Source organism: Suricata suricatta, chromosome 5, assembly GCF_006229205.1.
Source record: "Suricata suricatta isolate VVHF042 chromosome 5, meerkat_22Aug2017_6uvM2_HiC, whole genome shotgun sequence".
NCBI classification, from domain to species: Eukaryota; Metazoa; Chordata; class Mammalia; order Carnivora; family Herpestidae; genus Suricata; species Suricata suricatta.
The window spans coordinates 154985914-154997028 of record NC_043704.1 but is presented as its reverse complement, the minus strand read 5'-3'; the positions used below and the strand labels follow the sequence as shown (position 1 = coordinate 154997028).

Below are 11115 nucleotides of genomic sequence, written 5' to 3'. Positions count from 1 at the left end.
TTGTTATGACTCTAATTAATATATTTCCCTACTCAGTCATACTTGGGGCTTTCCACTATGTGTTCTTTGGCTTGTTTCATGAGGTAGCCCTGAAAAGGATAACAGATAGAGAAACACACAGGGAACACAAGCACGCAAATGCACTGACATATCAAATAAACAAGCAAACAAAATGGGTAAGGAAAAAAATGCAGCAGGGAAGAAAAGAGAGGAGAGTAAAGAAGAAAAAATAAGCCCGGGGGGACAGAGACAGCCAAAGATTAAGACAGTATGCGAGCATAAATCCTGCAGAGGGGAGTGATAAAAATGAGATAAGGGAAAAATATCTGGATGGTAAGGGTTGATTTAATCACAGCTGTGCATAAATGTTTGTCTTTCCCATTCTCCTGGAGCTAAAGGGAGAAAAGAAGGAAATAAGAGAAGAGAAAAGAGAAAACAAGGGAAAAATTGTAAAAATTAAAAAATAAAAATACTAGGAAAAGAAAAAATTTAAAAATAGTAAGCGTTGTAAGAAAAGAAGAATTCAGCTCTCCAGCGTGGATGGGCGTGGTTCAATGTAGGTAGGTGGGGTCTCAGGGGCTGGTCTCTGAGGCCCAGCCTTAGTGGTTGCAAGGAGAAGAATAGTGGCACCGCCAGCCCCCCTCAGACCATGGGTTGCCTGCTACTCTCTTGAGTGCCACGGGCAGGTTAAATTGTTTTGGTTTTCTGGGTTCTGCCAGGTCTCTAAATCCTAGTCCACACACTTTAATGCTTCCACTTAATGATCTCTTTTAAAAAGATCTCTGGCAGACGGATGGCTTTCTGTCCAGGATTGTGTAGGGGTACTGGAGAGCCAGCTTTTCCCTTGCTCCATGTGAATTCAGCAGGCTGCCAAGTCCACAGGAGAACAAACCCGCTGAGGGGGACAGATTTCTCTCCCTGCACCCAGCGGCTGCACATGGAAAGTTTGTCCCTCCATGCAGGCTGAGGTCACCCCTCTCCAGAGGTCACGATATGTGTGTTTCAGCCTCTCCTTCTCTTGTCCTCAGCACTGAGCTGTCCTGCAATGCCGTCCCACTCAGTGCCCTTCACGACCGGTTTGCCTGTGGCCCTCTGTGGTTCTCTGCCACCCTGCATGGCTGCCTTCTGTGGCCCTGAATGGTTCTGTGCCACCTCTGGACACACAGATCACTGTGGGTCTTGCACCAAGTTTCTGGGCACCCTACTTCCCAGTTCTGCTTCGAGCTGGTGTTCACTCCCTCAGAGTCTCTGATCCCAGTTCCCACTCACTCAGGTATCCCTGAGGCTATTATCAATAAGGGGTCTGTGCGTGCACCTCTGTTCTTGAGATCAAAATATTGTGGCTTTTAATTCTCAGTTTGATTGTTGCAGGCATGTGGAGGTAAGAGTGTTCCTCACTTCTCCGTCATCTTGCTCTCCACCTAAGATCATTAGACTGATGTTCAACCTCAAACACCTTTAGATTGAAAGTTTGGGGATGGAGAACAACTTATCATGCTAATGGACATCAAGAGAATGGAGGTACTTTCCTCATATCACACTTACTAGGTTTTAAACAAATATCTGTTACAAGAAATGATGAAGGCAGTATATCATCATACAGGGGTCTATTAAACAAGAATTTTTATACCCCAAAACTATAAGCACTGATATATATGAATCAAGTATAAGAACCATAAAGAAACACATTGATAATAACACAATAATAATAACAGAGAACTTTAACCCTCCACTGACAGCAATGGACAGATCATCTTAGCTTAAAATCCATAAAGAATCAATACCTTTGGAATACACAATGGAGTTAAAATGAACAAATTGGAAGACTATAGATTCTGGCGAGGATGTGGAGAAATGGGCACCCTCCTGCATTGTTGGTGGGAATGTAAACTGGTGTAGCTGCTTTGGAAAACAGTGTGGAGGCTCTTCAAAAAAACTATCAATAGAACCTTCCAATGACTCAGCAATAGCTCTACTAGGGATTAACCTAAGAGATACAGGAGGGCTGATGCATAGGGGCACATGTACCCAATGTTCATAGCAGCCCTTTCAGCAATAGCCAAATCATGGGAAGAGCCTAAATGGCCACCACCTGATGAATGGATCAAGAAGATGTGGCTTGTATATAGAGTGAAATACTACATGGCAATGAAAAGAATGAAATCTAGCCACTCATAGCAACGTGGGCGGAACTCGAGGGCATCATGCTAAGTTAAATAAGTCAGGCAGAGAAGGACAGATACCATATGTTTTCACTCATAAGTGCAAGAGGAGAAGCTTAACAGCGGACCATGGGGGAGCGGAATGGGGTAAAATAGTTGGGGAGAGGGAGGGAGGCAAACCAAGAGAGTCTCTTGAATATTGAGAACAAACAGAGGGCTGATGGGTGAGGGGGAAAAGCAAAGGGGGTGATGGGCATAGTGAAGGGCACTTGTGGGTAAGAGCACAGGGTGTTACGTGGAAACCAACTTGACAATAAATTATAAAATAAATTTTATTATAAAAAAGTAAAGAAAATGAAGAACAACAGCAAAAAGAGCTGTGATTGCACAGACCGGTATGAAAATAAATGCAAAAGAAATAACAAAAGTATACAATTTAAAGTGGCACAGAATAAATTATTTTGGACAAAACCTCAAAAAATGTGTAAAATGCATGTATATTACAAATGACCTATGCTGATGAAAAACATGTTAAATAGGCACGTGTCTGCAAATATAACTGAATTCAAAGATTAGAATTCTTCATAATGTCTCAGCACCATCTACACAAACTGACCTGGAAGAGACCCCCTATCCCTGTCTTTTACTTTTGAAGAATCAAATCTAAGTCTGGAATTTGAAATATAGTCAAAGGACATGCAAATAGGGCCCTTTCTGTGATTATTCAACCAGCCCAGCCAGGAAACTGCAGCTGGGAGAGGAGCCCCACCTCCAGGAGTCCCAGATGTTTCCATTCTGTGATCAGGACAGAACACATACCTCTCACTATGGAGTTTCTGCTTGGCTGGGTTTTCCTTGTTGCTGTTTTAAAAGGTAATTCATGGTGAACGCGAGACACTGAGTCTGTGAGTGGGTATGAGTGAGAGAAGCAGTGGATGTGTGACGGTTTCTTGATCAGAATGTCTTGTGTCTGCAGGTGTCCAGTGTGAGGTGCAGCTGGTGGAGTCTGGGGGAGGCCTGGCGAAGCCTGGGGACTCCCTGCAACTCTCCTGTGCAGCCTCTGGATTTGACATCAGTAGCTATGACCGAGCTGGGTCTACCAGGCTCAAGAGAAGGGGCTGGAGTGGGTCCCAGTTATTACTGATGATGGAAGTTACACAAGCTATGCGGACTCCGTGAAGGGCTGATTCACCATCTCCAGAGACAACGTCAAGAACACGCTCTCTCTGGAGAGGAACAACCTGAGAGTCCAGGACACGGCCATGTATTTCTGTGCGAGTGACCCAGTGACGTCAGTTTGAGCCCAGACGCAAACCTCCCTGTAGAAGGGCATCAGTGCCACCAGGGGGTGCAGACTGTGCACAATTCTGGTTTGTATTCCCTGGGGCAGGTGCAGATGGAGGTTACAGGCAGGGTTCCTGTCAGGGTCTGGAGCTTACATTTCACACAGCAGATTCCCCAATCTCTCTGGACACATGATTCTGTGCTTAACTACTCATTCTTTTTATTTGAAACTCTGCTGTCATAGGTAAACTACACTAACATGCACAAATGACACAGTTGTTTGCACTTCCTTTTTCCTGTCCCTAAACATGATTGAATTACATATATGGTAGAGAAAACAGCTGAACCTTTGCTGGAGGCCCAGATGCACTGACTGTGCAGCTAGGACCACAAGATCTCCAAGGACCTCATCGTCCTAACTCAGCTCTTGTCCCACTCAAACAACTTGACTCTTCCTTCATGGCACTTTGCTACTCATGACTGCAAATGACTAGCAATTTATTTAATTTCTCGAAACAAGAAATAAATCATCTGTTCTTGCGGAACAGAACCCTAAGCACATTGGTTTACATGATTACATAGGTTGAGACGTTCCATGATCTACTACCACAGGCTGAAGACCCAGGGAAACCAGTGGTGTAATTTTCATCTCATTCTGAACTAGTGTCTAGTCTGAGAATATGGGGACTTGATGATGTAACCTGAGCCAGCGGCAAAATGCAGAAGTACACCTCTGCCCTCTGGCAATTATCAAACTGAGAAAAATTAAAAGCCACAACTTTCTGTTTTCCAAGAACGGGGTTGGGCACACAGACCCCTTATTGACAACAGCCCCATGGTTGCCTGAGTGAGTGCAAACTTGGACCAGAGACTTGGGGAAGGGACCACCGGCCCAAAGCAGAGCCGGGAGAGGAAGCACCCAGAAACTTGGCACCAGGCCTGCAGAGAGCCCTGAGTCCAGAGGTGGCACAGAACCGTGCAGGGACACAGAAGGGATGGCCGTGTAGCCGGGTGGAGAACCGAGGGGAAGAGAAGGAGAGACTGAAACACTCATAGCATGATCTCTGGAGAGAGGAGACCTCAGCCCGGGACTGAGAGACACTGGGCACAAGGAGAGAAATCCATCGCCTTCATCAGGCTTGTTCTCTTTTGGGCTCGGCAGCTCACCAACTTCAGTTGGAGCCAGAGAAAAACTAGCTCCACAAACCCCTACTCAATCCTGGCCAGAAAGCCACCTACCTGTGAAAGATCATTTTAACTGTGGCGGCACCTGTGCCTGGACAAGGATTAGGAAAATTGGAAGATTTAAAAAACCGAAACAATTTGACCCGCCAGTGGCACGGGGACGTTGGTCTCAGGAGAGTGGCTGGGAATGCACGGTCTGAACAGGCTTGGGGCGCCACAATTTTTCAGGCCACAAACACTAAGGAGGGCCTCAGAGAGCAGCCCCTGAGACCCGAACTACCTACATCACACCACATCCATTCACGCTGTAGAGCTGCTTTGTTTTCTTACTATTTTTATTACTATTAATTTTTTCTTTTCTTATTATTTTTATTTTTCAAATTTTTTCCTTTTAATATTTTACTATTTCCTTCTTTTCTCCCTCTCCCCCCTGGAGTCTGGGAAAGACCAACATTTATGCACTGCTGTGCTTAGATCAACTCTTACCATCAAGATATTTTTTCCTATATCTCACTCTTATTTCTCCCCTTCGCAGGCTTTATGCTCTCAGACTGTCTATTATTGCTGGCTGGTGCTGTCCCCCACCTTCTTTGTTCATTTCTGTCCTCTCTTTCCTTTTCTGTTCCTTTTTTCTTTCCCCTTTTGGCTTCCCTGTTTACATGATTTGTGTGTGTGTTTGCATGCATGTGTTTCCTGTGTGTTTGTCTGTTTTCCTTTTCAGGGCTACCTCAAGAATCAAGCCAAAGCACACATAGTGGAATGTCGCCAATATCACTGAATAGGAAAGTAAATTAAACAGAGGTACAACAAGAGAAACTGAGAGACACCATTAAAAGAACATCTGAAATGACAGACCCTGGACATTCAAAGATCCTCCTTTAATAGAGCAATACTAATAGGCACACAGTGGAGAACTAGTTTTAAAACTGATAGGAGACAGAAAGCTAGCCAAAATGATGAAATGAAAGAACTCTCCTCTAAAGAAATTCCAGGAAGAAATCACAGCTACAGAATTGCTCAAAACAGACGCAAGCAACGTAACTGAACAAGGATTTAGAATGATTGTCATAAAATTAACTGCGGGGCTTGACAACAGCCGAGAAGCCATCAGAGGAGCTATTGATAGGAAGACTAGCGACCTTCAGAAGGCTATAAATGAGGTGAATAATAAAATGGAGCATGCCACTCCATGGACACAAGAAGCAGAGAGGAGAATAGGTGAATTAGAAGACACAGTTATAGCAATGGAGGAAGCCAAAAGAGAAAGAGAAAGAGGAGAGAGAGAGAGAGAGAGAGAGAGAGAGAGAGAGAGAGAGAGAGAGAAAATTGATATAGGAGCATGAAAGGAGAATTCAAGACCTGAGTGATACAACCAAATGGAACATTATCCATATCATAGGAGTTTCTGAAGAGGAATAATGAGGAAAAGATCCTGAAGGAGTACTAGATCAAATTATAGACGAAAATTACTACAACCTGGAGAAAGAGAAAGACATTGAAATTCAAGATCCATACCAAACTCCCTTAAGAAGTAACCTGAACTGACCTTCATCATAACATATCGTAATGTAACTGGTAAAATATAAAGACAAAAAGAGAATTCTGAAAGCAGCTAGGGATAAAAGGGCCCCAACATACAAAGGGAAACCTATTATAGTGGTTACAGACCTATCTACTGAAATTTGGCAGGCCAGAAAGAAATGGTAGGAAATCTTCAATGTGATGAACAGGAAAAATATGCAACCAGGAATTCTTTATCCAGCAAGCCTGTCATTCAAAATAGAAGGAGAGATAAAGGTGTTTCCAAATAAACAAAAATTGAGAGAATTCATGACCACCAAACCAGCCCTACAGGAAATCCTAAGAGGGACTCTATGAGAGAAAGGTAGCAAGGAATATAAGACACAAGAGACATCAATACAAACATGAACTCTACAGAGAACACAATGACTCTAAACCCACATTTTTCAATAACAACACTGAATGTAAATGGACTAAATGCTCCAATCAAACAACACAGGGTAGCAGAATGTATAAGAAACCAAAACCTATCTATTTGCTGTCTCCAAGAGACTCATCTTAGACTTGAAGACACCTTCAGATTGAAAGTGAAGGGATGGAGATATATCTACCATGCGACAGGATGCCAAAAGAAAGCTGGAGTAGCCATTCTTATATTGTGTAAACTGAAATTTAAAATAAAGGTAGTAACAAAAGATGAAGAAGGATATTATATAATAAATACAGGGTCTCTACCTCAGGAAGAGCTCACAATTAAAACATCTATGCACCAAAGTTGGGAGCAGCCAAATACATTAAACTACTAATCACAAACAGAAACAATCTTATTGATAAGAATGTGTTAATTGCAGGGGATTTTAATACTCCACTTACAACAATGGATAGGTCAACCAGACATAAAATCTCTAAAGAAAAAATAGAACGGAACAGCACACTGAAACAAATGGAATTAATAGATATATTTAGAACTCTGCATCCTGAAGCCAGAGAATTCACTTTCTTCTCAAGTGCGCATGGCACATTCTCCAAACTTGATCACATACTGGGTCATAAATCAGCCCTCTATTAATAAAAATGTACTGAGATCATACCATGCACACTTTCAGATGACAATGCTACGAAACTTGAAATCAATCACACGAAAAGGTCTGGACAACCTCCAAAAATGTGGTGGTTAAATACCACCCTACTAAGGAATGATTGGGCCAATCACGAAATTAGAGTGGAAATTTAAAAATATATGGAAAAAAAAAAACAACAAAATACAACAATCCAAACTCCCTGGGACGCAGCAAAGGCAGACCTAAGAGAAAAGTTTATTGCATTCCAGACCTATTTCTTCATACTAGAAAAAGCGGAAACTCAAAACCTAACAAAGCACCTAAGGAAACTAGAAAGAGAGCAGCAAGAGCACCCCAAACCCAGCAGAAGAAGAGAAATTATAAAGATAAGGGCAGAAATAAACTACATAAAATCCACAAAAACAATTCAACAGATCAAGGAAACCAAGAGTTGGTTTTTTAAATAACTAAACAAAATTGATAAACCTCTAGCTAGGCTCCTCAGAAAGAATAGGGAGAACACCCAAATAGACAAAATCATGAATTAAAATGGATCTATTACAACTGATCCCTCAGAAATACAAGCAATCATCTCAGATTATTATGAAAAATTATATGCTAACGAACTGGACAATCTAGAAGAAATGGAGAAAATCTGAAACGCACATGCACTACCAAATTAAAACGGGAAGTAATAGAAAATCTGAACAGACCAATAACAAGAGAAGAAATATAATCACTTATCAAAAAACTCCCAAAGAATAAAACCCAGGGCCAGATGGATTCCCAGGGGAGTTCTGCCAGACATTTAAAGCAGAGTTAACACCCATTCTTCCCATTCTTCTCAAGATATGCCAAAAAATAAAAATGAAAGGAAGACTTCCAGACGCATTCTACGAAGCGCATATCACATTGACTCCTAAACCAGATATAAAACCAACAAAAAAAGAGAACTACAGGCGAATACCTTTAATGAATACAGATGCAAAAATACTCAACAAGATACTAGGAAATTGAATTCAACAGCATATAAAAAGAATTATCCATCATGATCAAGTGGAATTCATTCTGAGGTTACAAGGCTGGTTCAATATTCACAAATCCATCAATGGGATACATCACATTAACAAAAGGAAAGGGAAAAACCCTATGATCCTGTCGATAGTTGCTGGAAAGCATTTACAAAATAAAACATCCCTTCTTGATAAAAACCCTCGAGAAAGTCGGGATAGAAGGAACTTATTTAAACATAATGAAAGCAATTCATTAAAAGCTCACAGCTAATATCACCCTCAATGGGGAAAACCTGAGAGCTTTCCCCCTGAGACCAGGAACATGACAGGGATGTCCACTCTCACCACTGCTGTTTAACATCGTGCTGCGAGCCCTAGCATCAGCAATCAGACAACAAAAGGAAATAAAAGACATCAGAAGTGGCCAAGAAAAAGTGAAAATTTCACTTTTCGCAGATGACATGATACTCTACATGGAAAATCCAATCAGCTCCACCAGAAACCTTCTAGAACTGATGCGTGACTTCTGTAAAGTCGCAGGTTACAAAACCAATGTACACAAATTAGCTTCATTTTCATACAACAAAAATGAAGCAAAGAAAAAGATATCAAGAAACAGATCTCATTCACAATTGCATGAAACCCCATAAAATACCTAGGATTAAACCTAACCAAAGATGTAAAAGACCTGTATGCTGAAAACTATAGAAGACTTATGAGGAAAATTCAAGAAGTCAAAAAGAAATGGAAAAACATTTCATGCTCATGGATCGGAAGCATAACCATTGTTAAAATGTCATTATTACCCAAAGCAATTTACACATTCAGTGCAATTCCCATCAAAATTGCACCAGCATTCTTCTCAAACCTAGAACAAATTATTTTAAAATTCATGCTGAACCACAAAAAACCCCGAATAGCCAAAGTAATATTGAAGAAGAAAACAAAAATGAGAAGCAGCACAATCTCAGACATTAGCCTCTTCTACAAAGCTGTCATCACCAAGAGAGAATGATATTGGCGCAAAAACAGACACATAGACCAATGGAATAGAATAGAGAACCAAGAATTTGACCCACAAATGTATGGCCAACTACTCTTTGACAAAGCAGGAAAGAGTATCCAATGGAAAAAATAAAGCCTCTTTAACACGTGATGCTGGGAGAGCTGGACAGCAACATGCAGAAGAATGAAACTAGACCATGTTCTTACACCATTCATAAAAATAAACTCAAAATGGCTGAAGGACCTGAATGTGAGTCAGGAAACCATAAAAACCATAGAGGAGAAAGCAGAAAATAGCCTCCTTGACCTCAATCGCAGCAATTTCCTACTCGACACATCCCCATAGACAAGGGAAACAATGACAAAAATGAACTATTGGGACCTCATCAAGATAAAAAGCTTCTGCACTGCAAACGAAACAAACAAACAAACAAAAAACCTAATAGGCAATCAACAGAATGGGACAACATAGTGGCAAATGGTATACCAGAAAAAGGGCTAGTATCCAAAATCTACAAGGAACTCACTAAACTCCATACCCAAAAAAACAAATAATCCATATAAGAAATGGCAGATGACATAAACAGGCACTTCTCCAAAGAAGACATCCAGATGTCCAACAGGCACATGAAACGACACTCATGGTCAATCATCATCAGGGAATAATAAATCAAAACCACTCTGATATACCACCTCACACTAGTCAGGGTGGCTAAAATGAACAAATCAAGAGACGACAGATGTTGGCAAGGATGTGGAGAAACAGGCTCCCTCCTACACTGTTGGTGGGAATGTAAACTGGTGCACCCGTTCTGGAAAACAGTGTGGAGGTTCCACAAAATGCTATCAACGGAACTCCCCTATGACCGAGCAATAGCACTGCTAGGGATCCTCCCAAGGGATACAGAAGTGCTGATGCATAGGGGCACATGTACCCAATACCCATAGCAGCACTTTAATCATTGCCAAATCGTGGAAAGAGAATAAATGTCCATCAACTGATGAATGGATCAAGAAGAGGTGGTATATATATATATATATATATATATATATATATATATATATATATATACAATGGAATACTACATGGCAATCAGAAAGAATGAAAGCAATTTGTAGCATAATGGATGGACCTAAAGGATGTCATGCTAAGTGAAATAAGTCAGGCAGAGATGGAAGATACCATATATTTTCAATAAAAGGTGTACCAAGAGAAACCTAACAGGGGACCATGGGAAGGGGAATGGCGGGGGGAAGAGTAGGGGACAGGGAGGGAGGCAAATCATCAGATACTTTTGATGTTGAGTAAGAGCTGAGGGTAGAAAAAGGAGAAGGGAAACAAGGGGGGTGATGGTCATGGAGAGAGGCACTTGTGGATAAAAGCACTGGGTGTTATACGGAAAACAACTTAGTTATAAATTATTTTTTAATAAAAGAAAGAAAGCCAAACTTTTAAATATACATATAACAAAATGTACCTAATAAATGATGATGTAATTCTCAGAACAAGGGTGGAAGGAGACCACTATTCAGCTCAACAGCTCACACATGCACATGGAGAGTAAAAATGAGGGTATGCTTCCTCCCTCTGCACTGGATGCTATTCAGAACCTTAATGGAGTGGGTGATGCCCATGCAGACAGAAGCCATGGATGGAAATGCCAATCTCTTCTCAAAACACATCACAGACATCCACAGAAACAATGGTTAATCTGGGTACCCATGACACAGTCAAGCTGACACATAAAGCTAACCATGACAAGTCAATGTCCTGTAATCATGGAGCTAAAAGACTGAAGATTTAGAAGTCCATGCCATCGCTGGGTGGAGTCTGGTGGGCATATCAGTCCTCCTGTGAAGAAGGAGGACAGAGGTCCAGAGGAG

At 41.4% G+C, this 11115-nt stretch overlaps 1 pseudogene; it reads left to right on the top strand.

The window, feature by feature from the left end:
- The first annotated feature begins 2957 nt into the window (after positions 1-2957).
- On the top strand, positions 2958-3463 carry LOC115291316 (annotated as a pseudogene).
- Positions 3464-11115: the final 7652 nt, after the last annotated feature.